This window comes from Phascolarctos cinereus, unplaced genomic scaffold (assembly GCF_003287225.1).
Source record: "Phascolarctos cinereus isolate Bilbo 61053 unplaced genomic scaffold, phaCin_HiC Scaffold_5;HRSCAF=322, whole genome shotgun sequence".
NCBI classification, from domain to species: Eukaryota; Metazoa; Chordata; class Mammalia; order Diprotodontia; family Phascolarctidae; genus Phascolarctos; species Phascolarctos cinereus.
The window spans coordinates 329,638,428-329,664,914 of record NW_027555958.1 but is presented as its reverse complement, the minus strand read 5'-3'; the positions used below and the strand labels follow the sequence as shown (position 1 = coordinate 329,664,914).

The 26,487-nt window shown below is 38.5% G+C and overlaps 1 protein-coding gene across 1 annotated transcript in view; it reads left to right on the top strand.

The window, feature by feature from the left end:
• The window catches only part of LOC110203125 (SLAM family member 9-like), a 103,492-nt gene that overhangs the window by 48,676 nt on the left and 28,329 nt on the right, over positions 1 to 26,487 (top strand). The gene's annotated exons all lie outside the window — the stretch shown is intronic.

The window sequence follows — 26,487 nt, the reverse complement described above, 5'->3', positions numbered from 1 at the left end:
TATTGAGGGCCTGCTATTTTCCAGGAAATGTGCAAAGAACTGAGGATACAAAGACAAAAATGAAGGGGCCGATAGATATTCCAGAGTGAAAAGACCCGCCGTAGGCACTGAGGGAGTTTTGGGGGTGAGACCGTAGATAAAATAAAGCCCACGGTCAAGCCATAACCAAAGTGTCTGGGACACCAATGACTTTCATAAAAGAAGATACAGCAAGGTGATGTTGAAAAAGCACTGGATTCAGAGTAGAGACCCTAGAGACCAGATCCAATGACCACCTGTCAACTTGGACAAGTCACTTAACCTCCTTAAGCCTTATGTTTCTCAGCTGTGAAATGGGGTGAATACTTGCACTACTTACTTCCCAGGGTTGTTTTAGAAGTTGAAGTTGCTATTGTGTTTGTTGTAAAATGGCTTTCAGAATTCCCTGCAAATGTCAAGGAAATTTTGTACCAGATGATGGCAGGGCAAATGAAAAAAAAAAAAGCTCCTCTCCTTAATGTTATCTAACTTAATATCATCTAACTCCTCTTCCCCAGCTCCTCAGGGTTATTGCTAGACCTAACCTACCAGTGTGAGTGGGGGTTGGGAGAATGAGCCTAGTTTGTATGCTACAGGAATATATGCAAAATACACTATAAGTGCGTTTGATTATTGCCTGATATTATTTTGACCCATTGTATTCTCCTTAATATCAACCAACCAATTAACATCAGTTAGCTTTTACTATGAGATATTTACTAAGTAAATACAGGAAGGACAGAAGTACAAAAATTTTTCCTGTGAAACCGGGACTTGCTCTCTCTTTTACACAACCACTCAGTCTCTGGGGAAGTGGACTCAAAATTAAAGTGGTGACTACCAGCATCTCCCCTACCATGTTCGCTTCCGGGGGTGGCATAACATATGGACATGTTGCTTCCTTGCTTTCAGGAGACAGTATGTAGGCTGCTGGGATGATTTACTGCAGGGCTGGCTGGGTCAAATGGGTCATACCTCAGACAAGACTCCTCACTGTATTCAACTGAAGGAACTCCTCTCTGTTATGGAGTTCAGCTGCTGAATCTTTAGTTGCTCTTTCAATCTTTGAAGCTCATGAGGTCATAATCTTTTCAGTTCTGTCTGATACTCACTCACCTAAAATCAATAAAGAATAGATACAACAGGAACAGAAGGAAAAAGATGTCATTCATTCACAGCCACATTGCAGCCCTGGGGAGATAAGGTAGCTAGAGTAGTGCTTTGGTGTTGACATCTATGTCACCTCTTTCCCTACCTGAAGGTCCATAACATTTAGTCCTCCTCACTTAAAAGTCACCAAGGAAAAATATCCACAGTTCTTAGCACATTGGTTAGCACATCTAAGGTTAGAAATACCCTCAATAAGTGCTTATTGATCGATTGATTCTCTGAGATTCTCTGACTGTACCACTCAGTTAAGCCATACAATTTTCTCAGAGGATCACAGAGTCCCATAGTTGGAAGAGATTTAAGAGATCATCTGGTCCAACCCATAACTAAACAGATATCTACTCAATATCACTAAAAATGGTCATTTACTTAGCTTGAAGACCTCTGCTTAGAGGAAACCCACCATCTTCTAAGGCAGTCTATTCCACTTTGGGGCAGCTCTACTTGTTGGGAAAATTCTCCCTTAGATTCAATTAAAATCATGCCTCTTCCCAACATCTCGTTGTTCTTAATTCTTTCCTTTGAGGCCAAACAGAGTAAGCACAACCCTTGAAAAACTTGAAGATAATTATCATGTTCCCTACTCCTACCAGCACAACCACCCAGTCTCTTTTTTCTAGGCTAAATATCCTTCATTCCTTCAATCCAATCCCTTTGGCATAATATCCAGTCCCTAATCATTATGCATGTCCTTCTATTGACATCCTTCAGTTTGTCCTTCCTAATATTGGAAGAGCAATAAGATTGTCACTGATAGGAATTTAGGACAAAAATTCATTACCTCCACCCTGTCCCATCAGTCTTAGCAAATGAAGTTCCTGGGGTTCTAATATTCATAGACCACAACTGAAATCATAGGAGCAGAAAAAGAGTTGAAAGGGATTTTCTCACTCTAAGTAAAAGAAAGTAATACACTCACAAAATGGCAGTATAATTAAAATCAAAGGGGTTACTGATTCATAGAGTTTCATAATTAGAAAAGACCTCAATGGTCATCTAGTTTAATGAATACCTAAAGAAGCATTTCTTCTATAACCTTCCCTACTGGTAGTCATCCATATTTTGCTTTAAGACCTCTTTAGGGTGACCTCAAATCTGGGAAATGATTTTCCAGTCACATGTACTCACTAAAGGCAGAAATGTAGACAGGCAGAATGGAGACAATGACTGTACTCCCTGGATTTGGAGTTAATTCCTCTCACATTCTTCTGGAAGGGAAACCAAAAGAGTCTTGGGGTTGAGAGTTTCCAAACCCAAAGAGCCCTTGGAAGTTCACTATAAAGGTAACCTACAACTGATTCTGGTTGAGAATAGCTGAGCAATTGTAAATTAAGTAGGGAGCCACGAGGAATTTTTTATCCTAAATCAGAGTAAGCACCATCCTACTGCATGTGGGGTGGGGGAGAGGGGGAGTGAATATTCTTCCCCACGACAGGATTATCCTTAAGCCTTGGAGAGAGTTTGAGATTAACGATGAGGTAAAGGTTCTCCAATGAGAAATTAAACATGCCAGTGTAAGAGCAAGTTGGAGTGAATGAGACAACCCAGAGAGTGAGTAGTTGTCCATATGCTCTGTGTGAGGGTGTGAGGTGCTACAATGTGGGTAGCCACCCCATACACCTGTTACATTACAGCATGGTGCCCAGAACTGAGCACAAAACTCTAGATATGGGCTGGCCAGAGCATAGAAGAGCAAGGTTATCATTTCCATAGTCCTGGAAACTTTGCCTCTTTTAATGGAGCCAGAACACATTAACTTTCTTGGCTGCCATATTATATGTTGGTAGATATTAGCCAAGCTGTCCATTAAAACCCCTAGATGTTTTTCAGACAAACTGCTAACCATGGCTCCCCTATCTTCTACTTGTGAAGTCAAATTTTTGAATCTAAGTTTAATATTTTAAATTTATACTACTTAGGTTTATCTTATTACATACCTGTCACTTTTTTTTTTTCTGGACCTGGAAATAGAGATCATCTGGTCAGATGATTTGAATTCATTTTCTTGGAAATCAGTTCCCTATTGATCATTTTTTCCTATACTTTACCATTCAAAAGTCATGTATTCTCTTTATAGAGAAAATAGTAGCTGAATAAGAACTGTGAGAAAATCAAATTGATTCTGGTTCCATTTTGTAACTGATTCTATTCTATATCGCCCACAGCATGTTGTGAAATTTCATAAGCCGTGTTTCTTTGTCTCTGAGTTAAGTTCAGAAGTTCAGCTTTCCTCTCTGGGCTAAGTTGTCCCATAAATCACCTTAATTCAAAGAAATATATTGTCTTTATAAATCTTACTGCCCATGTACAATTAAAGGAAATCTGTTATATCACTAACAACCTTGCAAGATGCAGTGGGTGCCAGGAAGTCTGTTATCTCTGCAACACCGTCCTTCAAGAAAGTTTGGACTGTTAACATTGTGACTCTTAACTAGCCGTGCAGGTGGACACCACCAAAGGGCTTTCTATAGCAGCAAGATGGAAGGAAAGGTTGTTGCTAGCCCTGCATTCCTAGACTTCCATCCAATCACATTGTTTTTCATCATCTATGATACTTCAGATTTTGTAATCAATCATATTGTTTTATGCTTCCTGTTCTTTGTTCTCTTGTACTTCCCAAAACTATATGCAGACTAGTGAGTCTTACCTTATGGTCTTCTGACTAACTAAGGAGTTGAGAGACCCATTTCATTACTAATTGCTAGCCTTACCAATAAATTGAATGTGCTTGAAACTCTGTGACTCAGTTTACCTTAATTTCAATCATGACAATTGAGTACCTCTACTTTCTGCTATCACTTATGATCTACCTAGTGCACCAAAGCAATGATCCTATCTCTTTTTTTGACACACATCTTTTCCCCAATATAGTTGAGAAAAAAAAATTGTGGTCTTTTGGTTTTCTCCCCAGCCTCCGCTCATTCTGCACTTCAGCATTTGTGATGCAGTTCTTAATGGCATGCCATGCTTTTGTCTTCATACTGTTTCCTCTCCTTGTTTCCATCTTTTGGATCTTTCTCTTTGAAAATTGAAATTGAAATGTGGAAATATGTTTAATATGATTGTACACGTATGGCCTGTTTCCGATTGCACATTGTCTTGGGGAGGGGGGAGGGAAAAGAGGGTGAGAAAATTTAAAACTCAAAAATCTTATAAAAGTGAATGTTGGAAACTAAAAATAAATAAATAAATATATATTTTTAAAAAATAAAAAAATAAAGTGAGGATAATAGTGGAAAACAATTTAATTGACTGTCAAGTTCTTTGTGCACTCATATCAGTGTCTTTAGACAACTCTCATTTTTACTCCTCATTGGAATTTTTCCCCTTTGTGTCTTCAAATTTTCTTTCTTGCAATTTTCCCCATCCTCCTGAGCTGAAAATCTCCCTTTAGAATTTTAGTCCATAGGATTTTACCCAAACTTCTGCACCTTTAGAAATCTACTTTCCTGAAAATTGCAGTACACATTTCTTTTGCTATTATGTTAATAACCATAAGATTTAGAGCTCAGAGGGATCATTTGTCATATTTACTTTGTATGGAGGCAATATGACATGATGAATAGACAGCTGACTTCAAAGCCAGAAAGACTTGAGTTCAAGTCTCACCTCTGAAACATGCTGAGTGTGAAGCCTTGGGCCACTTACTCAACCTTTCAGAGTATAAATTGCAGAGAAGATGCTGACCTGTGTTAGTAGAGTGAGCTTGTTCATCTTCGAGGTGCCTATTCCAATGGCATCATGGGTCCAGTTCCTGTCCTCATTTGGTACACGTTATATTGCTTTTCCCTTCCTTCATTAAATGGTAAACTGCTTGGAGGCAAGGATTAAGTTGTATCATCAGAGACAAGAACAAGACTTCAGATTGAGTCTTCCTAGCTTGAGCAATATAAAGAAATTTCATTGTCTGTGACAGTGATTAAAATTGTTTCTTAGAATCTGATAGCCAGCTCAGTCCAGATGCTTAGCCAAGGAGCTCCACTTTTCATTTCCATTCTGAACCCACAATCCAAGGCAAGGCACAAAATCAGCAGTCTGTGGAGCACATTGGGGACCCAGCAGTGCTTATGATGCAATGAAAAAGCACCCCACTAAATGTCAGCTCTTGGGACAAACCCCGGATTCCCTGACTTAGTTATGGCTCTGTTTCTCTAGAATCTGCTACTTTTCTAAAGCCATCCCTCTGGTGGTAGATGAGGACAAGAAAACCTCAGAAGTCCTTTTCTCCCTTAGTTGTTATTTATCTTCCTCTCTAGGGCCTTCCTCTTTTCTCCTTCTTTATCCTCCCCAAATGACCAATGCTATCTGTCACCACACGTACCTTTTGCTGCAGATGTTGTTTTATTTTCCAATGGGAATGCAAATTCCAAGTGTTCAAACAAGAAAGGAAGAGGGAAGAAGCAAACATCCCAGCGCTAACTGTGCTTAGAAACTTAGACTATCAGTTCTGGAAGAGCTTTAAAGATCTTTTATTCAATCTCCTCATTTTAATTAGGAAATTCAAGCCTAGAAAGGGTTACTTGCCAATAGCAAATAGTTATGAAAAGAACTGTAACCATAATCCAGGTCCTCTGATTCCTAGACATGCCTTGGTTACCTACCATACTTTCTCCTGCAGGGACCTCTCTGTCCTGCTCCAGACCACAGAGGGTTCTCAATCCCACTGGTTAGGTGTGACCTTGCTTCCCATGATATTCAAGCACATCTCTTGGACTCCCTTATACCCTAACTGCCTCTCAATAAACCCCTTTTCTCTGTCAAGGAATTCTTCGTGGAATAGTCAAGCTGTGGTTTTAGTGATTCAGGGGGAAAGTAGTAAAAACCTGTGCATTCAAAGCCCAGGCTTGTGTTTTGCATTCAGCATCATATTTAACAGCCTCAGTCCCATGACTAGAAATTGGATGGAGTGTGGGACCATTCCTTGCCACCTTTTCAGGAAGATCCCCAAACCATATGCCTACCCTCTTTTTCTCATTTCTCAAAATTTTCACTCTGATCTGCTTGTGGTTTCTACTCAAAGCCTTCCTGAAGGTTTTGCTACAAGAATTTTGGGTATTCTCTGAGGAAGTGGGGTTGCTAATGGTAAGTGTTTGGGTACACAAAAGACTCATCCATAGTTCAAAAGAAAACCCTTGGGGAAACCTGGGATTCATGCCAATTCAATTGCCAAATAGGAGTTCCCCAAACACTGACTTCCACAACTTCTTTGTAATAATATTTGCTATGACTGAAAGTAAACTTTTTGTAGAGAGAGGACTGACTTTCAAGTGAAGTAATGCCTGGATTTGAATCCTAAGTCAATTAATTAAAAAGTACTTAGTAAGTGATTACTTTGAGTAAGGCTGTTAAAGGTTAACTAACTTGTCCTAAGTCATACGGCTAGTGTCTGAAGTAAAATCTGAACTCATGTCTTCCTGACTCTTGAGTCCAGCCTATCCACTGCGCCCCCAAGCTGTTTTTTTACAACATTCTCAGATTTCTCCTCTAATTCTCTTAATTAAGCTGTTTCATTCAAAAGAATTTTAATTTAATAGTGAAGATTATTTGTGCTTAGTGCAGGGGATACAAAGAAGAGTAAGATAGTCCCCCTCCTCAAGAAGGTCTTACTCTGAAGTAGGAGAAAACATGAAAGTAACTAGAAACGTAGTAGATGAGAGATAATCTCAAAGCAGATGGTGCTAATAATAGCAAGGAGACTGGGGAAAAACTCTTGCACAAGGTGGGGTTTAAACTGAGAATTTTAAGGAAGCCGGTGAAAACAAGTATGAAGGTAAGTAGAGGGAGCATTCCAGGCATGATGAATAGCAAAAGGCAATGACATGGAAATGGGAGGTAGACTGTCATGTTCAAGGAATTGCAAGTAGGCCAATTTAACGTGCAGGAGAGTAAAGCAGAAACAAGACTAGAAAGAAAAGAAGAGGATTAGATTTCAACCCAGGTGGAACTCTTCTTTCAGTTCAATCTCCAAGAAACTAATTATGTCTCCCTATCATTCCATTTCACCTCTGATGCACCTTTTTGCTACTTCTCTGATGAAGTCCTGCTACCATTTGCTGGAACTGTCATTTGCTGATAGGGCTTCTTCCTTAGAAGGAATGTTGTCTCAGATCAATATCCCTGGGAGTCATCAACCCACTCTTTTGTTGGAACTATGGATGGTGAGTGGCTGTCAAGACTTTTTTTTTTTAAATCTTCAACTACACTTCAAGCCCAGATTCTCATAATAGATTAGGAGTGCCTAATTTCCTCTCAGTTCTCTAACATTTATGTAGCACTCTGAGATTTATTAAGTGTTTTATATCATTTATCTCATTTGATACTCACAACAGTCCTGTGAGATAAGTGCTTTTATTTTATTGTTATTTTATTGTATTTTAATTTACATATTATATTTTAATTATGTATTATATTTAAATATGTATTTATATAATATTATTATTTCATTATTGTATTTTAGAAATGAGGAAACTAAGGCTGATAAAGGTTAAGTAACTTGCCTTGGGTCATACAGCTAGTAACAATTTGAATTGAGATTTGAACTCATGTCTTCCTGACTCCAAGTCCAATCTATCCACTGTATCACCAAGCTTTTTTTTTTAACATTCTCAGATTTCTCCTCTAATTCTCTTAATTGAGCTTTTTCACAGAAAATAATTTTAATTTTACATAGTCAAGATTATTTATTTTATTCCTCTAGCCCTGATTTGGTTAAGTTATTCCACTAGACGTCGTTGTGAAAGGTACCTCTTTTCATTCTATTCTAATTTTATGTGGTACGACTTTTTATATTAAGGTCACAAATCCATTTTGAATTTATTGTAGCATTTGATATATGATGTTAGTATAAACCTGACTTGTAAAAACTGCTCTCAAGTTTCCCCAATAGGTTTTGTCAATAATTCCCTCAATAATTTATGTTCTTGGGTTTATCAAATCTTTTTTTAATTATTTATGTTTCTTGTTTATCTAGTCTGTTCTACTGACCTAAATTTTCAGTTGTTATTCTTTTTTTAAACACTAAAAAATGGTCTTGATGATTATAGTTTATAATATTCTTTGAAGTATGGTAATGCTATGCTCCCTTCATTAATGCTTTTGCATATTACTTCCCTTGAGATTCTAGAGCTTTTGTCCTTCTGAACTAACTTTATTATTTTGCTTATAAATATAAAATATGAGAAGTGACATGCAATAGTGGAATAGAAAACCAGAAGCAGAGCCAGGAAAATCTGCTAATGGTGCTAATAACAGCAAGGCTACTGGGAAAAATCTCTTGCACAAGATGGGGTTATCTAGTCTTAATGCATAATATCTATATGATCCTAGGCTTAACCTCTTAGAAGCAAGCATAGTCAATTCCCTAAAGACCCTAAACTGAATAGAAGATGTGGACATATGTTGATAGAGGAAGTTCCCTCATGTGGAAGTTTCTTATGCCAATTAAATCATAAGTTCAGTTCCTGTTCTAAATACAAAGTATCCCTTTGGTAATTTGATTCTTATAGTATGAAATTTATAGATTAATTTAGATAATATTCTCATTTTTATTATATTGGCATAACTCATGACCATTGAATATCTTTTCAGTTTTTTTCTCCCCTTTTGTCAGGCATGGAAAGCTAGTTGTTTCCTCCACACAAAAGAAATGCTGACCACAAAAGATTTGCACATGTATATATTTGAAGAAGTAGGAGTAATCATTTATATTTTCTGTTACACATTCAAATAGAGTTATGTATTCATTTACCATCATCTGTGCTTGTGTTGCTGCTGTGCTTGATTTCAACTCCATCATCATCTTCATCATGCCCAGCCCAGGTCTTTATTATATAGTTTCATCACCAGGAAGCTCAACATTATGGAGATAGCTTCAACTTTGCTAGTCATACCTCATCAATACCTTCAGTGGCTTCTACCTTTCTGATTAGAGGGCTGGAGGGCAAAGCAAAAAACTCCTCCCATAGCCTGCCTTTATGCAGGATTCAGAATGTGAATCATCTCTTCATTTGCCTCAAGCTGCTCTGCTTGGTTTCAACTCCATCAACACCTTGATCATATCCCCACACTGGAAATATTGTGGCACTCCCTCCACCCTTTCCAGCTTTCCTTTTTTGTATTGTTTCCCTCCCTCATTAGATTTTAAGTTCTTTGAGGGCAAAAACTCTCTTTTTTTTTCATATTTGCATTCCCAGAACTTAGCAGGATAATTGGCACGTAGTAGGTGCTTAACAAATGTTTATTGTAGCCTAACCTGAGAAGTTGAGACTTAAACATAAGAACATGAAGGAATTTGTAGGACATCTACATCAATATTTTACATTTCACCTCAGCTTTGCATTGTCTAAACAAATTCCTTCCAAGTCTATGTCTTCTGGCATTGGGTTTATCCTCTAGCTGGTGGCTATCTCCTCTAAAAAATACTGTAGTGTATGTAGAGAGGGCAACTCCTATACCAACTGAGAACCAAGGATTTCAAGACCTCTTGAAATCGCAAGGTGAACTCAAAGGTTAGAAATGTCTATCTTAGGATCACTTCTTTTTCACCCACAATTATCAAAAGAAACACACAAAAAAGTCAAAGATATAGATGAAAGCTCTCTCATGAGAGCAGTTTCCATGCAGCCAGTGTGAAAGGGGGCCTAGCTCCCCACCTCCCTCCACCCCTTCACAAGAAGTCTCAGGGTTACATGAGAATTGAAGGTGGCATCATTTTTTTCTATGGTGGGGGAAGGAAAGGGAATAAGCATTTATTAAATGCCTACGATGTGCCCAACATTGTGTTAAGTGCGCTCCAAATAATATCTCATTTGAGTCTCTCAACAACTCTGGAAGATAGGTGCTATTATTATCCTAATGGTATAGTCAAGGAAACTGTGGCTAAAAGAGGTTAAGTGACTTGGCCAGGATCACATAGTTAGGAGGTATCTGAGGTCAAATTCGAATCCAGATATTCCCGATTCCAAGTCCAGCACTCTATCCGTTGTGCTATGTAGCTGCCTCTATGTTAGCCTTAAATATATGCCTCTATGAGCCATCAGAAACTTTCAGGGCATGAAAATTGTTTAAGAAAGAAATCCTTTGGGGCATGTCATTAAGTAGTTATAATCTTACTGGGCTGACGAAGACCATCTTCTCCTCATCTTGCTTCTGACATTGGGATGTGATAGTGCCCATTGTACAAATTAAACACTAAAAAATACTTAGCTCTTTGGCATATAGTCCATATCATTGTGAACACATGAAATGATATCATAATTATCTTATACATTTCATGAACACCACACTCTTAACTGATCTTTTTCTGTACCACCACTATGGACTATCGGACGCTGGGAGGATGCTATCAATTAGCAACTCCTTTAGGTAGTTCTTGATGTCCTCCATCTTAGGTACAAGCAAGTTCCCAATACCAGTCTTAAAAAAAGCATTCCCAAGACATTGAGGTGAATTTTGTGTTCCATAAAGTAGCCAATATCCCATTCCTACAAGAAAACGCCACAGCTTTTCCTTTCCCCAACCACTGGATAATCTTCAAAGTCAAATTTCTCTACCCACCTTTAAAGTTTTTGTAATGTTTTCTGCTCAAAATTTTATCTTTTGGTATGCTTCCATAGAGGAAGCATGGGTAGTCATCCACTGCTGAAACTCTAGATATGTTTACCAGATACAGACAAATGAGAGCTATGGTGTCTACCTTCTCACTAACACCTGTAACTTCTCCAGAAAACTATAGACCCACTATCTTGTAATCCAAATATGGGTAGTCCACTCGGTTTACAGAAGCCTTACACACAGATATGCTGTGTGTCCTTCATAAAATGACTGGACTACAATTGTCACCTGGAATTAGTTGTACAAAGAATATACTTTATGTCTTCAATCTTCACTGTTACTGCTTTGTGGGTTCCAATAAGTGCAAGTATAAAGAACTCATGAAAGATTTCTGGGGTACAAATTAGATTCACTGGGGCCTATTGTGACTCCTTTCCCTGTCCCTGTCCAAAATGGAGGGACTAGGGAAGCTACTTATCAGAAAAGGCTCAAGAGAAATCCAGGCACCACTGCTTGGAATTCCATACTCCCATGTCAGGCTAGTTTGGTAGCTGTGAGTCCTCAGGACTCCACATGTTATTTTACAGGTGTTATTTCCTGCCACAGAAAGGGTGAAACATCAAAAGACTTACAAAGTATAGCCACATCAATGCCCAACAGTCTAGAATCTGCATGGATGGGAGAATCCCTCAATGTTTACCAGCCTCACTATGAGAAGATGCTGCCCATAAATAGCCTGTATCTCTGTGGCTAATTTTTCTGCTCCTCTCTTTCTTTGGTTAACATGCACACATCTCTTTTAGTTGCCAAATCCAATGACCTTCTCTCTATCCTCATTCTTCTTCACCTCTATGCAGCTTTGGGCACTTTTGCTCACTCTCCTTCAAGACGCAACCCTCTGCTGGTTCTCATCCTACATGAGTGCTCCTTCTCAAATTCCTTTGCTAGATCCTCTTCCAGATCATGCTTTCTAGCCATCGGTGTCCATCAAGGTTCAGTGCTGTGCCCTCTTCTCTTCTCCAGTAATAATAATAACAACAACAACAACATTCGCATAGTTTGTTATATGTCAGACATTATGATAAGCACTTTACAATTATTATATCATTTGATCCTCATAACAACCTTGGGAGCTAGGTACTATTATTATCCACATTTTTACATATGATGAAACTAAGGCAAGCAGAAGTTAAATAATTTATTCAAGGGTCACATGGCTGGTAAGTATCTGAGGCCAGATTTGAACTCATTTCTCCCTGGCTCCAGGTCCAGTGCTCTATCCACTTAGCATCTCTATGTTATTGATTCTCAAATCTTCCTATCTTGCTCCCAGTCTCTCTATTGACATCCAATCTCGCATCTCCAACTGCCTTTTAGACACCTCAAACTGGATGTCAGTAGATATCTTATACTCAATATATCTAAAACAGAACTCATTATTTTCCCCCCAAGCCCTTCCCCACCTCCTACCTTCCTTATTACTGTAGAGAGCAACACCATCCTCTAAATCCTTCAGGTTCACAATGTAGGAGTCATTTTTAAGTCCTCATTATTTCTCACCCCCCCCCATATCCAACCTGTTGTTAAAACTGATGTCACCTTCATATCTCTCAAGTATGTCCACTTTTCTGACACAGCTGCCACTCTAGTGTAGATTCTCACCACCTCCTATTTTGAATAGTGTAATATGCTTGCCTCAAGTCTCTCCTTACTCCAATCCATCCTCCATTCAGCTACTAAAGTGATTTTCTCAAAGTACAGATGTGATCATGTCACGTCTCCCATCTACCCCCAAACCACACTCACACTATTCCAGTGGGTCCCTATTACCTCCAGGATCAAATACAAAATGCTCTGTTGGACATTCAAAATCCTAAGTAACTTAGCCCCCTTCTACCTTTCCAGTCTTCTTGCATCTTACTCCTCAACATGTACTCTTTGATCCAGTGTGACACTGACCTCCTGCTGTTCCACAAATAAAATGCTCCATCTCTCAGATTAAGACATTTTTTTCTGGCTGTCCCCCATCCCTGGAATGCTCTCTCTTCTTCACTCTACCTACTGACCTCTCTGGCTTCCTTTAAGTCTCAATCAAAACCTTGTATATTACTCATATTTTTATCTCACAAGACTTCCCTAACCCCTCTTGGTTCTAAAGCCTTCTCTCTGTTAGTTATTTCCTATTTATCTGGCATACAGCTTATTTTGTATATATTTATTTGCATGTTGTCTCCTCTATTAGATTGCAAGATCCTTAAAGGCAGGGTTTATCTTTGGCCTCTTTTTGTATCCCAATGCTTAGCATAGTGCCTGGCACACAGTAGGTACTTTAAAAAATTATTAATTGATTGATCTCTTTCTGAAAACCCTACATCTCATCTGCTAGCCTCCCATGTGTATTATTTGGTAATATCATCACTTGCTCAAGTCTTGTATAGAATTCTAGGGGAAGAAGGTCAGGAACATGGACCCTCCTATACTTATAAGATGAATAAGCTAGTGCTTTTTAGTCACAATCTACTGAACTACGACAAGCTGAATGATTTTTAGATTGAAACGTTTATGAGCTGGGATGTACCAGAAGGTGAATTTTAAACTAATCTAACATAATGGAAACTATCAATTTGTGGCTATACTAATCTAAGAAAGAGATGGCTGCTGAAATCACATAGAGCCATTAAGCTTGTCATACAGAGCTACAAAGCAGTGTAACAAGTGTTAGGACAACTCCCATGTGTATTTTATGTGGGTATTGACAACCACACTAACTCTCACCTTTCTCTATTCCCTAAAGATTCTGCCTTATTTCCTTATTAATTCCCTACCTGGATTCTAATGTAATCAAGTGACATGCTCTGGTATGTCCTCAAAATTAATAGAAATTCATAATCTCTCTTAACATCTAATTAACTCAGAGTTCCTATTACAGTTTATAAATAAATTAGAAAAAAATCTCTTCTCCCAGTTAGCTTTTGCTGCCCCTCTTTCAATCTTAACCCTCTATTCTCATAGAATTAAATATATCCATGTTATTGCCTATATAATTTATTAAAAGTACAACAAACAATGCATATATAGATAAATATTTTAACAGTGAATCATTTGGGACAAAGATCATAGTCAGAGTCACCTCTAAACATCAGTTGCAATGCTTGATTCCTCCATAGGTATGTGAACTATAACCCCACCCTTTAGTTTTCTCAAGACAAAGTCTCTCAAGGATTCTTTTCAAGATATCTTCTCCACAATTTATCTTTTCAGCAGAATAAAAATTAAACCCAATTCCAGCAGATGTCTCTTCACTCAATCATTTTCAAATAGTTAATTCCTCCCCATCCAAAAAAAAAAAACTGCAGGACCAAATGGATTTACAAGGAATTTCTATTAAACATTGAAAAACAATTAATTCCCCAAAGCACAAACTATGTATTAATAAGAAAGCATCCTTCCAATCTCTCCTTTTCTTTTTGATATTTTTTTTATTTTTGACATCAGCATCACAATACAAGAACAATAGCAAAAGAATGTACAAAGAAACTGACACAACAAAAGCAGCGATTATATAGATGAATCTATATTGAATTATATTCTCCATTTTTACTTGATTTTTGAAAGAAACAAAAGTTGTGTATATTAACCTTAACGATATATTCCAATGTACTTAACTCAGATTTTGTTTCTTTTTTATTGTTATTTTTGTTAACATATTTGTATATATTGTTCTTTTGGGTCTGCTTTCTTTAATCTTTATGTCTTCTAATAATTCTTTGAATTATTCATATTTTATTTTTTATAATATTGATGCTAGAATATATATTTTTTCTTCCAGTTCTATGTACTTTACTTAATCAAATCATACCAGTCTTCCCAAGTCTCTTTTTTATTTTTCTTTTTTTAATTTTTTTTCATACAATTGGGGTTTAGTGACTTGCCCAGGGTCACACAGCTAATAAGTATCAAGTGTTTGGTGTGAGGCCGGATTTGAATTCAGATCCTCCTGACTTCAGGCTCTATCCACTGCACAACCTAGCTGCCCCTCCAAGTCTCTTTTAAATCAACTTTTTCCTAATTTTTTTTATCACTCAAGAGTATTGCATTATATTCATTTACCACAATTTCTTCAGCCATTTCCCCAATTGATGTACATGCCTTCGTTTCTAGGGGTTAGGTTTTTCCTATGGAACATAGACAGTCTTGGTACTTAAACCACGGGAAGGCAAACTATAGGCAAATAGTACTAATGCACATTGACATAAAATTTTTTATAAAATATTAGCAGGTAAACTACAACACCATATTAGAAAAATTATGTACCATGAGTGTTCAATTTACATTTAGAATGCACAGTTGGTTCAACATAAGTTAATAAGATGTTAATATAAAATAAAAAGCATGATTATATCAACAGATGTAGGAAAAGTTTTTTGATAAAACAAATACCTTTGTCTATTAAAAATTCTAGAAATTAGTGACAACTGGAACTTTCCTTAATATAATAAATACTATTTGTTGAAATCTAAGAGTAATTATGTATAATGGAGAAAATTAGAAGCTTTTTGAGTAATAGCCAAGATGAAGCAAGGATGGGCTTTACCATCATTACTATTTGACTAAGTACTAGAATGCCGATTATAGCAATAAGACAATTAAAAGAAACTGAAGGAGTAAGTATAGGCAAAGAATAAACAAAATTATCTCCTTTTAATAGATATATGATGGTGTACTTAGAGAACGCTAGGGAGTCAGCTAAAATTATTTGTAACAATAGTTTTAGCAAAGTTGAAGAATATAAAACAAATCCACTTAAATCATGAGCATTCCTTATATATTACCAAAAAAGCCCAGCAGGAAACACTAGAAGTACATATTCCATTCAAAATGATTGAGGAAGCTATAAACTATTTGGGAGCACATCTAGTAAGATTCTCTCCGAAACTATATGAATCCAACTATAAAACACTCTTTGTGGAAGCTAAGACAGACCTAAATAATTAGAGAAAAATTAATCGCTGGCATGTAGGTTGAGCCAGCATAAATAAAATTACAATGCTATCAAATTAATTTGCTCATTCAGTGCTCTACCAATCAAACCCATAAGAATATTTTATTGAGCTAGAAAATAATGAGGAAATTTATGTGAAGTAATAAAAGATCAAAACTTTCAAGAATAATAATGAAAAAAGTGAGGTCCTAAAGACCATAGTTATTGAGGAAAGGATTCACTATTTTATAATTTGGCAGAAGATAGGCTTAGATTAACACCTCATACCACATTATAAGATTACATGAACTAAATATAAAAGGTCATCAACAAATATTCAATGATACAGGACTAGAGTTCTGTCATGTGAGTAGAACTTTGTATGCAGATTGCATACAGATGGTAGCATTATGTTCCTGTGATACCCATAAGAACAATAAAATCATCAAGAAAACGAATACATGGAGAAAAGAGTGCCCAGAGTAGAGTCTTAGGATGTTAAGTCCTGGAAGCGACATGTAAAGAATTCAGAGGCAGGTGACCAAGAGAGTGAAGGGCTTTGAGATCATAAACAATAAACAAACCAATTGAAGGAACTGAGATATTTAGCCTGGAAGGGAAAAAAAAAGATCTAAAGGGGGTACCATAGCTGTCGTCAAGCATTTAAAGGCCTGTCAAGCAGAAGAAGAATTACATATGTTATGTTTGTTTCCAAAGGACAGAACTAAGAAGATGATGCAGAGACAGATTTAGTCTAGACGTAAGGACAAATTTCTGAACAATTAGTTGTTATTGTTGATTAGCATTGTCTAATTCTTCATGATCACATTTGGAGTTTTCTTGGCAAAGATCCTGGAGCAGTTTGCCATTTCCTTCTCCAGCTCATTTTACAGGTGAGGAAATTGAGGAAAACAGGATTGAATGACTTGCCTAAAGTTACACAGCTAGTAAGTGTCTGAGGACAAATTTGAACTCAGGTTCCCATGACTCCTGGCCCAGCACTCTATCTACTGTGCCACCTAGATGTACTGAACAATTAGAGTTATTGCAAATTAGAACAGAATGGCACAAGATATACTGAATTCCTCCTTACTAGAGGTCTTTTGATGAAAATTGTGTGGTCATCTGTTGGATCTCTTGTAGAGGCAATTCTTCAGCTATGAATTGCATTTGACAGCTTTGGGGGTCTACCAAAGTGAGATTCTATGATTGTGATGTTTCTAAGTCTACTCAGGGTTGGGTGAGGAGGATGAGTGGGATAAAAAACATTTATATACCTTTCCAAATAGAGAAGAAAATTCACCTCACAGTAAGATTCTGGAGTCAGAATTGTAGATGACCTCCTACAGCCAAAAATCTTAATTAAAAAAATTCAGATTTGTGCATCTGGGCAGCATAGACAAAATGCAGACCTAAGAAATATGCAAACTTTGAGTTTTTCCTGAAACTCTGGAGCTAAGACTTAGGATGAGTGATCCATGGAGCCTCTAAACTCCTCTTCCCCAAGATTCCTAAGAAACAGAAAGAATAAGGAAGCTTATATCTGGCCAGGGCCACGAGGATGGCTGGGATGACTCCTCCAGATTCCTTTCCCAGCCCTGATGGTCTATACTTCTGACTTGGATCCTCCTTAGTAATAGAAAGTTTATTTAAAAAAAAACAGGAAAAAAGGTGATCAATCACAGAAGATCCAATAAGGAAACCCCCAAGCAAACCGAAAGTCTTCTAGCCAGTGACAGTCATTGCCACAAATCCTGCAAACAGTGGAAACACTGCCATGTTGCTCTGCCTCCTGCTACCTTTGTGACAGCACAGCTAGGCTCCTTAGTGGCTGACCACCTTTCCTCTCCCTGCTGGCCACCTAGCAGTCCTTTCCCTGATGCTCACGCTAGGCCTTTTCTTGACCCTGTGGTTTTGGTGCAGAACTGATAAATGATGATTGATTTTGGAGTCTAATTCTGGCTAGTAATCAATATCGCTTTGGGTGAATGAGAAGCTACAAAGCAATGGAGGGTGGTGGTTCTGCTGCTCTTAGTTCTTCTGTCTCCCTTTGCTCTCCCTGTTCTTTCCAAGGTGGATTCTAACAGCAGTACATAAGGATTATTTGCAAGTTCAGTGTGGTGTCCTCCACTCTGAGGTCCTCTTCCATAGGCCATTGTTGCCCAATTGTTTCAGCTGTGTCCAACTTTTTATAATCCAATTTGGGGTTTTCTTGGCAGAGGGGTGATTTGTCATTTCCTTCTTCAGTTCATCGGTTCATTTTACAGATGAGGAAACTGAGGGAATGGTTAAGCGACTTGCCTAGGGTCACACAGCTGGTAAGTGTCTGACATCAGATTTGAAATCAGGGAGTTGATCCTTCCTGACTCCATGCCCACCATTTCACCCATTGCATCACCCATTGCTATCCTTTTCATAGGCTAAGCAGTTGTAAAAGTGCCAGAGCTCTCAAACCAAAGATTCATATCTGAGTCCTTATCCAGTCCTGGAATAGAGATGGTACAGATTGAGAACCTCAAATTGATAGAACATCCCAGGACATAGAAGAAGGCCTTAGGGACTCTCAGGTCAAGGCTAAAAAGAATATTGGGTTCTAGTCCTGAGAGTAAAACTGTTAATCCTCCACTACAGTCTTAATCTGCTGCTGAGAATAACAATAGATAGAATATTATTGTTTAGTCATTTTTTTCAGTCACGTTCCACTCTTTGTGATCCCCTTTGGGTTTTTGTTGGCAAATGGTTTGCCATTTCCTTCTCCAGCTCGTTTTACAGATGAGGAAAAAGAGCAAACAGGGTTAAGTGACTTGCACAGTCACTAGTAAGTGGCTGATGTCAGATTTGAACTCGGGTTTCCCTGTCTCCAGCACCTGGCACTCTAACCACTGGGCCACTGCCCAATGGGTAAAATACCTGGAGGGAATGTTAAGAAGTAAATCCTTCTGGTCCATAGATAAGACCCTCATTAATGGTAATGTGCCCTGTGTGGTGAAGACTTCCCACAAAGGGCAGGCTCTATTGAGAACAACCATGGGACTACCTGAAGGGGGATGGTAAGAAGTGAAACTTCTGGGTCCATTTTGGGGACTATTAGTATTTGTAATGTGGCTAGTGTTGTGGTAAAGTTCCAGTAATGGAAAGCTCTGTAAGAAGAGGGGGGTGGTCTGGGATTCCTGGCCAAAACTGTTACCACAAGTGAGACGTGACAGTCTTAAATGCTTCTGAATGGCAAAGCGGTTGTCTCTATACTATTGAAACAGTCCTATTGTTGGGGAGAGAACTTTCTGAGGTGGGTTTAATTCCTTTACATCATTCCCATTGGCACTCAAATCAGTGCTCATGGCAGTAAAGTGATTTCAGAAAGGTGGGAGGAGATACCTTAAACACCCTAAATCCTAGCAGAATCACAGGCTTTGCAGGTGGACCTGTGAATTGGGGATATAAATCAATTTGGGTCTCAGGTATGAATGGTGGTGACATGGAAAGTCAGAGGGAAACATGGGTGAAGTCCCAGGTCAGGGTGTGGATGACGGTTCCATGACAGGCCAGAAGGAACTATGGGGAAAAGTCCTAGGGCCCAGAATGTTTTGGAGGCCTAGAATTTGGGGCAGTCTTTGAGGAAGAGCTACTGAGCTGTGGAGTAGGACAGTGATGTCAAACTCAAATAGAAAAGAAAGCCACGTGAGAATCCTTACCAGATGCAAATTGACTTGGAAAACCATATATTAACATTATTTATGTTTTATTGTATTTTTTTAATTTTTAAAAATATTTCCTAATTACATTTTAATCTTGTATGGGCCACACTAGGAAGGTGTAACCTATGCCTGACATCTCTGGAGTAGGAGGTAGGGGAAGCAAGTGTGAGTAACAGCTTTAGCACTACCCACCTTGAAAGGTTAGAATCCCTCTGGACATCATTTACTTCTAGCTTGGGCTGACTCTGCTCCCCAGGTCTAGTAAAGGAGGAGCTGATCTTGGAGTTCAGAAAGTCCAACTGAGCAAATCCCCTTGAATTTGGTCTCAGAGGAAGACTATGCAGATCATGGTGACCCCAATTGCTTTTAGTTTTTGACCAATGGTGATGAGCCCTGCCCCACAAAAGATAATATTCCATAAAACCGTATGATTCGGGGATAGGATAGACAGCAATTATGTGATCCAACTGCATTTTGCACATAGGAAAACTGAGGCTGAGAGATAAAAAGGCTTGCCCAAAGTCACAGATTCTGTCAAAGTAAGTGACAAATCCTTAGTTTAAAGTTAGGTCCTCTGATTCCTAATCAAAACCTTTTTGCTACTTTGCAATAGACTGTCTGCCCTCTTAGCCAGTAATCAAGCAGGACTGGAGCTCTTGGAATCTGAGTATCATTGAACATTTTCTGCACATTTCACTCTTGATAGGGGAGGAAAGATCTTGTTCTGTTGCTTGATTAGGCTTCTGGCCAATCTGGCCAACAAAGGCTTTAGAAAAATTTAGCTAGTGGTGTTCCAAATGACTGAACAATGGGCAGCATGAGATAATTAGATTCCCATTTGGAGTAGCTGCCCCCATCCTAACCCCTACCCTAACCCCCACCCAACTCCAACTCAACCCTTCAAATCAGCTTCTTTGAGAGGCATGCAAGGGGTTTGAAAACAGACATACATTTACAAGCACATACATATCATTTTGGTGAACACCCAATAAGTCCCAGGCAGAAACATCTTGCAAATGAGACAGGTCAGCTATGACAAGTTCATTCAACTGAAAAACCTGATTTCTTATAAAAATGAGCAACCTCTGCCCACTTCTCCTCCACCCACCCATTACAGCTCAAGCTTCCTCCTAACTCTTAGTTTTAGGTCTAAAAGCAAAAAAGGAATTCACTAAATAATGTTTCCATCCTTTCTTCCTTTCCTTCCTTTCTCATCAAGTATAACCCTCAGTGTAAGACTCAATGGAACCCTACATTTACTCATGGAAGAGAAAATCAGAGAACAGAAGGCACAGTTTAAATTCATTCTTGTCATTGAGTTGTCGTTTGTGTCCAACTCTTCATGACCCTATTTGTGGTTTTCTTGGCAAAGATACTGGAGTGGTTTGCCATTTCCTTCTCCAGCTTGTTTTACAGATGAAGAAACTGAGGCAAGTAGGGTTAAGTGACTTGCCCAGGGTCACACAGCACAAGTTTGAGGCCAGATTTGAACTCATAAAGATGTCTTCCTGATTCTAAGCCCAGTGCTCTATCCACTGTGCCACTTAGCTGCCAAATTTGAATTCATACTCCCATTCTTTGCCACCACAAAAAGAGCTGGCACTGGTATTTTCACATGAAATCTTTGAATAGGAAAAGACATGAGACATCATCTATTTTGCCACCTTGATTCCCATCTTATATTTGGCAAGTAAGGAAACTGAAGTCCATGGAAGTTGTGTGAGTTGCCCAGAGTCCCACAGATAATAAGTGGCTGAGCCTTTAAGTCTTGAACCCAGATCTCTTGATTCCACTCCAGTTCTCATTCCACTACACTATATAACCTTTCTGCTCATGTCTCTGTCCCAAATGTGACCTTAAACCAATTGAAAGCTTTAGTGTCTAGGATATGGCACAATAATTCTAATTAAACTGTGACAGATTGTTGAAGTAGCCAGTTCAGTGCATGTAAGCTTTATGCAGGGCCAATTTTGTTGGTTTTTTTTTTTTTTGTAGTAAGATCCCCTAAACTCACAAACATCTATGCCAGAAGGGATCCTAGCAATGATCTCTAACCTTTCTCATCTTATAGCTAAGGATACTGAGTCTGAGACAGGGAGTAGGACTTGCCCAAGATTACACAGCTAGAAAATGGCAAAGCTGAAATTACACATCTTTCCCCTACATGAGGCTATCTCTCTTCGGAGTAATGAAGATAATAAGACCTCAACAATATTTTTTTTCTTCCTCTGTTCCCAGAGCTTAACACAGTTCCTGGCACATAGTAATTACTTAATAAATATTTGTTGACTGACTGGTTATGTGATTTAAATGGTACAATGTTCCAAAGGTGCCTTGAAAACTTTAAATGCTAGAAATAGTGATATTTATATATGATACTTGAAAGTTTACATACATTATCTACATTGGATCCCACAACAACCCAATGATGTAGGCACTCTGAGTTTTGTGGTTGAGGAAACTGAGACTCAGGGAAATTAAATAATTTGATCATGGTAAATGTCACCCATAATCAACCACATCATCATCATTATTGTTATTTTCATTTAGATTCTTTGTTCAAATGCATTGATTAACTACGGACAAGACTTTTCAGTTTCTTCATCTATGATGTAGGAGAAAAATCATATCCCTTTCTCCTGATCTAATTACCTCCTATGTTTTGGAATGTGATGGAGGTGAGTGGATGGACCTGGAACTTCCTTCAGATTCAGACATTGGCTGTGTAACTTGGTGCAAGTTACTGAATCTTTCTGGACCTCAGTTTCTTTATCTGAGAAAATCTTGCCCACTTGGGTCTTGTGAGAATTCTGCAAAGATAAGTTGGTATTGTAGACATGTGAAAATACCAGTGCCAGCTCTTTTTGTGGTGGCAAAGAATTGGAAATTGAGAGGATGCCCATCAATTGGGGAATGGCTGAGCAAGTTGTGGTATATGAATGTAATGGAATATTATTGTTCTATAAGAAATGATGAACAGGCTGACTTCAGAAAAACCTGGGAAGACTTATGTGGTCTGATGCTGAGTGAAGTGAGCAGAACCAAGAGGACTTTGTATATAATAGCAGCCACATTATACAATGACTAAGAATGTTAAACTGAACCCTTCTCAGCATTACGAAGATCTAAGACATCTCCAGAGGCCTCGGGATGGAAAATGCTGTCCACATCCAAAGAAAGAACTATGGAAGTCGAATCGCTCTCACTTATTTTTACCTTCAGTTGAGTTTTGTTTCATCTTTCTGATGGTTCCTCTTATTGGTTTTAATTTTTACTTACAACTTCACTAATGTGAAAATATATTTAATGGGTATGTAAATGTAAAGCCTATGTCAGATTGTGCGCCATCTTGGGGAGGGTGGGGGGGGGAGAAAAAGGGAGAAAAAATTTTCAACTCAAAAGCATATGGAAAAAAAAATTAAAAAAAAAAAAAGAATGACCACAAAAAAAAAAGAAAAAAAGAAAATACCAGTGCCAGCTGCAGAACTGCTGAAGTGAAGTGGATAAAATCCACTCCATTATTTCTTTGATTCTCACAGCAGGCCTGTGATGGAGGTAGGGCAGCAGGAGTTACCCCATTTTACAGATGTAGCCTATTAAAACTCAAGCAGTTTGAGTGACTTGCTGGCAAGTGGTAGAGTCAAGACTCAAGTCCAAGTCTTCTGATTCTGCACCCAGAATTCTTTCCAAAACAGCAGACTTTGTTTTCCTATCATCTTCTCTCCTCTTCACAAGTATCCCAGCCTTGTCCCATGTTAAAGTTTGAATTCCTAGGTCCTCTTGGAATTCACGATTCTCCAATCACAATCCTCCAAATAAACCAGCATATCCATTCCTTTAATGCTTCTGTGCCTCTTGCCTGGAAAAGCAAACTGTTAATACATTCATTAGTCAATTAATAGACATTTATTAGATACCTACTATGTACCACGTACCATGCTATGCACTATAGATACAAAAAAGAGGCAAAAGATAGCACCTGCCTTCAAGGAGCTTACAACAGAATGGGGGAGACACCAAGCAAACAAATGTGAACAAACAAGCTATATGCAGGCTAATTAGGAAATAAGTAACAGAGAGAAAGAACTAGAATTAAGAAGAGTTGAGAAAGGCTTCCTGTAAGGGACCCTAGACACAGTACTTGGTACTTAAGTAGATGAAGGCTAGAGAGGAGAAATGCAGAATGAAAACTTTAGGAACTTTTTTTCCTTTAAATTATCATTAAACACAGATATAAATATATCAACCAAACATGAACATATCATTGACCTACATATTTTAAAAATATTGAAAATTATTATTTATCAAAAACGTAGTAGGCCAAGTTGCCTGCCCTCCCAGATGGTCTATATTCTCATTTAGCTATACTATTTCAGCTTGTATAACAAATTGAAGACATTTTAGATTTACAGGTGATCACTTCCCTTTCATTTTTTTTTTGTTTCCTTTTCAAGCTGGAAGCCCAGGAACTATTTGGACTTCCAGTCAGAAAATAAACATTTTTAAGCACCGTCTAAGTGCCAGACAACTGTGCTAAGTTTCTATAAGCTCAGTATGAGTCAACAATATTGCCACAGTGGCTGGTAAAGAGAAAAAGAGAAAAAAAAGACTTAGATATTAGGCTCTATTAAGAGAGGTGTGGTGTCCAAAAAAGAAGGAGGTGAGAATCTGACCACGTAGAGATATAAAGGCAAAAGACAGTTCCTACTCTCAAGGAGCTCACAATCAAATAGGGGAGAAAACATGAAAACAACTATGTGCAAATGAGACAGGAGGGAGTTAGGTGGCACAGCAGACAGAGTGATGGACGTGGAGTCCAGAAGACATGAGTTCAAATGTGGCCTCAGACCCTTAACTCTATGTGTAACTCTGAACAAGTCATCTAACTCATGTTTGCCTCAGTTTCCTCATCTGCAAAATGGAGATGATAATAATAGTACCTACCTCCTAGGATTGTTTTAAGGATAATATGAGATGATATCTGTAAAATACAAAGGAAAGCTTAAAGCACTATATAAATGTTGGCTATTGATATGTATACAGGATAAATTGGAAATAATCCAAGAAGGATCAATACTCCAATCATCCAAAAATGAAGGTATTTGCATTAAGGAGAATCAGGAAAGGCTTCCTGTAGAAGGCAGTATTTTATCTGGGACTTGAAAGAAGCTCCAGAAGCCAGAAGGTGGAAATGAGGAGGGAGAGAATTCCAGGCATGGGGGACAGCCAGTGAAAATGCTCAGAACTGGAAAATGGGGTGTGGTGTAAAGCAAGAGCAAGGAGGCCATGTCAAGTGAGCAAGATATAATGAGAGTAAGAAGGGACTAGATAATAAACATCTTTAAAAGCCAAACACAGGTTATTTATTTAATCTTGGAGGTAATAGAGAGCCACCGGAGTTTATTGAGTGGGAGATGGGAGGGGTGACATGGGCAGACCTGAACTTTGGGAATATCATTTCAACAGCTCAGTGGAAGATGGACCAGAGCGTGAGACCTGACAGCAAGCTATTACAATGATCCCAGAGTGAGGTAATGAGGGTCTGAACCACTGTGGTTGCAGCATCAAAGGAAAGAAGGGAGGTGGGAGTGGGAGGTATTTATGAGACTATAGATAGAAATTGGCAAGAGTTGTCTTTATATCTCCAGCACCTAGCACACATAGTAGAGACCAAATAAGTTTTTGCTCAGTTGAACTGAAGTAACTTGCCTGAGTTAAAAAAGTACTGTGCCCAACCTAGTACACTGAAATTCAATAGAAATCAATGAATAGTTTTTTTTCAAGGCAGCATGACATAATGGATAGAGGGACAGGCTTGGAATCAGAAAGACCTAAATTTTGATCCTTTCTCTGATACTTAAGAGCTATGTGACCCTGGGTAAGTCCCTTAATCTCTACATGGCTGAAGCAACTTCCTTGGTCCTATTTACTAACCATGTCCTGTTGGAGAAAGCATTCACACAGGGACTTTCCTCACCAGTACTTTCCCACCCCAAGTCACAGCTCCTTTCTATATTTGTATAAAGGTAAAGTCTTCCAGTTATGTCCCAAAAGTCAAAATTGCAAGTACAACATGGGAGGGACAAGGCTCAGCTATAATAGTCTACCTAAAAAAGATCTCAAGATTTCTGTAAGCTCAATATGAGTCAAGAACACTGCTGGTAACGAGAAAAAGAAAAAAAAACCTGGTCAGATCTTAGGCTATATTAAGAGAAGCATGGTGTCCGAAAGAGAAGGAAGTGAGAATCTGACCATACTTTTCTCTGGACTAGCCATACCTGGAACATAGTGTTCATTTCTGAGTGCTACCATTTACAAAGGCTATTGATAAGCTAGTGTCTAGAGGAAGGCAGCAGAGTTGTTGAGGACCTAGAAATCATGCTATCTAAAGATCAGTTGAAGGAAATGGGGACATTTTACCTATGAAAAAGGAGAGGTGGTAGGGAGAAGGGGGAGAAGATAAATAGGACATGATAGCTATATGTGAAGGGCTGTTGGCCAAGGTCATATAAACAGTATGGATGGGATTTGAACCCTGGTTTTCTGACTCAAGTAAAATTCAGTCCACAAGCATTTATTAAGCACCTACTATGTGCCAAGCACTGTGCTAAGTGCTGGAACTACAAATACAAGCAAAAAGAAAAACAGTCCCTACCCTCAAGAATCTAACATTCTAATAGGGAAAGACCACACCAAAAAAAAAAAAGGTGAAGAATTTGGGCTGATAGAATCCCAAGAATGAGTGGTGGCTGCTTTGGATTCTTGTGCCAAATGGAGGTACTGGGAAGAACTCATCAGTGGGAGAAGGGACCTGCAGGGGCAGAGGGAAGAGGCAGTTGAGGCATACTAGTGTAATTCAGGGAATATACTGTATAAATCTCATCAGTGTTACATGAAGCTAGGGCTTCCCTAGGGTGCAATAAAAACATGCCCTGCTATGTGGGACAACCCCACCTTTTCCCAATTTAGTCAACAAATCAGCCAATAAGCATTAAGAGCTGAGGGAATTATGGAATTGAGTGAATCACACTGGCTCCCATCTTGTGACTAAATTCTGGAACAGTGTATTTT